Here is a 4,242-nt window from a genome sequence, read left to right on the forward strand (position 1 = left end):
ATCACAACCTGCTGCTAGCAGTAACTGTAAATCAATATGGAAAAAATTCACAATTTGTTAAAGCATGAAACCTCTGTTAAAAATGTAGCAGAGTAACAAAAGTAAAATACAACATGTTGTTTTATAAGTCTTAATCTGCAGCTCATGTAGATCTGATACATTAATTACTTTTATAAAATAAAATAAATGTTCAGACATCTGAACATACTGTATTGATCACAGCACATTCCTAACTGATATTAATTTATTATTTATATAATAATTTCACCATGTGAAATTAAAACCGTCCTAGGTCTCCCATATTACAACAGGCCATGCATATTCAGTTAGCAGGGTTAATGAGGTAATTCAATTTGAGAGTTTGTATGATGTTTGACTTATAAAATGTTAAAACATGACATATATAAAGTTTGTGAAGTCTAAGACTTACTTAAATTAATAATGTTTGTTACAGCAATTGTGAAAGACATTTTAGAAACATTGTATTGTTGTATTTTCAAAGCAATTTACAGTTTTGTTATATATTATAACCAGTTGTGGCAGCTCTTGTTATACTGAATGAAAGATGTGTCAAAGTATTACGAAGAGTGAAAATCCATGAATGCATTAGAACTTCATAACTACTCGATCACATTGATATTTTCATGCACAACTATGTGTGACTAATTAAAGTAACTGAAAAGCTTGTTGAACCTGAGATGCATGTGACATTTCTCTTGTTAATCATCAGTTCTGATGTTGAACTAGGTTTCAGACAGGTAAAGGACATGGAAAATTGCTACCTTCAAATAAAAATACATTACATTAAGTAAAATGATTTCATCATTTAATAGTTATTCATGCTTCCTCTCTAGTGTTTAAACTACTGTATCTTTGTACTAATAAAGTTTCTCTCACTTCTCCAGCAGTTATAATTTTATATAATATTTAATCACAAGATAGTTTTTTTTTACCATCTTTTCACTGCTTTCTTGTAAAGTTTAAAAGTAATTTTTGAATTTTAATGAACAAAAACCCAGTTACCATCTGGAATAGAATCAAAAGTGGTTCCTTTGCACCGCTGACTTACTGCATTCATGTAAATTATTGTGGCATATTTCTTGCTTCACTACAGTCAAACAGGACCAAAGGCGGAAATTATAAATTATTCATGTATGCTTAAGCAAAATTATGCCAATGTGTGTTTACGAGCACATGTGCATAAATATAGCATCTTGCAAGTTGCCCACCTGTGTACAGCTTTTGCTTATGCGTGTGTGCGCACACAGTGTGTGCACTTGCACAAGTGTGCGGCTGGAGTGCGTGCAATGATTAAAGTCACAGTCCGCAGAGAAAGAGTGAGAGAGTGTATGTATCATCAGTGCGGTGACGGTGGTGGTGGTTAAAAGGAGAAGGAGGAGAAGGGGGTTGGACACGAAGAGACAGACGCCAGCGTTGGCTTGGAGCTGAGCCGGAGGAGGGTCTGTGGCTAATGGAGAGCGGAGGGGAGAGAGGGAGAAGAGGAGAAAATTTGGGGATTGAAATGCTGAAATAGATAGATGAATGATAGAGGAGAGGAAGAAGCTGTGTTAGCGATGAATGAGCTGAAACGGCGGAATGAGGCAGCAGCAAAGAAGAGAGATATGAGAATACTGAAGTGTGGGGAAGCTGGGGGAAGGAGGAAGGAAGGAGGAGAAAAAAGAAAAAGAGAAGGAAGGGGGAGGCTATATCGTATGAGCTTGCCGCTGGAGGGATGCCGGCGCTGGAGGGGGGTGAGGAAGAGGAGGAGAAGGAGGAGGAAGGGGGGAGAGGGGGCTCATTAACCAGTGCGAGATTGGAGCCTCAGTGGCTTGCTCGCATTCAACCACACTCGGCCTTTGATGAGGGCTGGATCCTCAAGCTCAATCAGTCCCACATGACTCCAACTGAGAAGGAGAGGGAGACAGAGAGGCCAGAAAGACAGGGAGAAGGAGACCGAGGGGGTGGTAGGGATGGAGAGACTGAAGACAGGAAAGGAGAAAAGAGACAGGAAACGGTAGATGGTATAGACCAGGAGGAGCAAGAGGGGGAGTGACAGCCCAGGGCACAGAAAATAGCAATAAAGGAAGCAAATGTCAGGATATGGCTAAACGGGTGCTCACAAAGAGCCACAGAGAGCTGGTTTTGGGACTTTTCCTTTTTGAAAACAAACTACTGTCCAGAATTAAATTGTTTTTATAATACAAAAATATTTGAGTGGATACATGAGTCATTGTGAGGGAGGATTCATAAAAGGAAAACACAGAGACGTTTGTGACTGTGCATATATTTGCATCACCCAGAACAGCATTGCTGCTGACTGGATGTTTGCACATCTCTGTGTGTTAGTTATTTGTGTGTGAGTCTGTGAGTTAAATGCAATACAAGTTTAACTCTTTTATTTGAATAAATCTGTGTATCGCAAACATTTCTTGAGTCTGGTCTCTGCATGCATGTTCATGCATAAGTTGTTCTATTTATTGTCACTCACAAATACATGTATGTAGAATTGTTTTTAAAATATACTGTGCATGACTTAACTAAACACACAAAAATGAGAAGAGGGCTTCAACGGATGAAAAACCACGTAATTAGTGGAAGGCTGTATGGTCAATACCTCAACAAGGTCTCCAACTTAAAGAGGTCATATTATGCTTTTTGGCTTTTTCCCTCTGCTTTATTGAGTTATATATCTTTTTTGTGCATGTAATAGGTTTGCAAAGTGAAAAAGCCCAAAGTCCAGCCCAACGGGAGCGCCCATCTCCCACAGAAAACTCTGCTCTGAACTGCCTGAAAACAGCTTGTATGAAGTCCTGTCTTTTCCCTTTGATCCCTGTGACGTCACAGTGAAACGCACGTCATAATGCTCGCCAAGCGGCTAGTCCAACACGCCCTCAAAAACACCGGTGGAAAAACACTGAGCACACAGTGACATGACGTCCGCCTGCTGCCTCTCCTCACCCTTCCAAACACTAGCTACCCTCCAGGCAGTCAATGGACGTAAAGTTGTTACTGTGATGTAGAGACAGAGCTCAGTTATAACTTTATGGATAAAAGATACTTTTGTTACAAATTAATAACTCACCACTCTGAAACTCTTGCTCCAGTCCACGTTGCTAAGCTGGTTACCAGCTTCTCACGACCCACCCTACTCAGCTAAATGAATAAATAATACTCTGCTTCTGATAGTCTAGTAGTCCTTAACTAGGAACTGCACATATGCAACTCCCAACAAAGATCTTGTAGAAGTAAGATGTATCACTCCATAGCTAAAACGAAACCTTCAACACACATGGTGAAAAGAGGAGCTGCAGCAATGTTCAGTATGACAAAATATGGTGTATTTTCGAAATGAAACCATGTCAGCCTGTTCTGGTACAACCCCTAAATAAGATTTTGAACCTGAAATGAGATCATGTTTGAAATTAAATTGACTAACTCAACTAAAGTTAGTGGACATTCGGCATCATGGTTACAATAATAAACACTTGGTTAAGGTAAGGGAAAGGCTAAAAGAATCCAACGTTGACTGTCTGTTGGAAGCTGGATGCAAACAGCAGCCTCCCATGTTAAAGTGCAATGTTTACTTCATACTGACTACTTCTTCCTTTGCTCCCGTCATAATTACTACGGCCTCTATACGTCATAACGTGCTGTTTTGGGGTTTTGCTGAAATGATTGATGTCATTTCTCTTCGGACATTCTCCAATATCTCAAACAATATCAAAATCATACAGTCAGAATGTTGAAACCAAACTAAACATTAGTTAGCTATATTTTCCAATATCACTGACAGTGGTTGAATTTTGCAATTTGCGAGTCTGTTCACCAGTTTTTGGTCTCCTCCAGAAACTCCAGTTGTTTTCCTAAACATGAAAGCAGTATGACAAAACAAACCCAAGTGTTTTGAATGTGGAGAAGTTATCTGAAAGTAGGTGCTGGTATCCTCATTTGTAATCACATTAGGGCTACAAAGATACAGCAAAGACAATGTGTTCGTGTTTGAGTTTTCTTAAACTTCCAATGTTCTGTAAGACTTGTAGTCTTTTTATATCTGCTAGCTATATTTGCTGCATATTTCTGTATGCCACGTCTGTGTTGTTGAATTTGTGAATATGTGTTTCCGAATTTGCAAAGTTTTATTTGTTTTTTCTGTTTGCTGATGGTGAAAATGGTTTCTTTATTTACTTGTGTACACTCACTGAGCTCTCTTGGCCACCGTATGAGTTATTAGGCTACTGTACC

This window comes from Micropterus dolomieu, linkage group LG18, assembly GCF_021292245.1.
Source record: "Micropterus dolomieu isolate WLL.071019.BEF.003 ecotype Adirondacks linkage group LG18, ASM2129224v1, whole genome shotgun sequence".
Lineage (NCBI taxonomy): Eukaryota > Metazoa > Chordata > Actinopteri > Centrarchiformes > Centrarchidae > Micropterus > Micropterus dolomieu.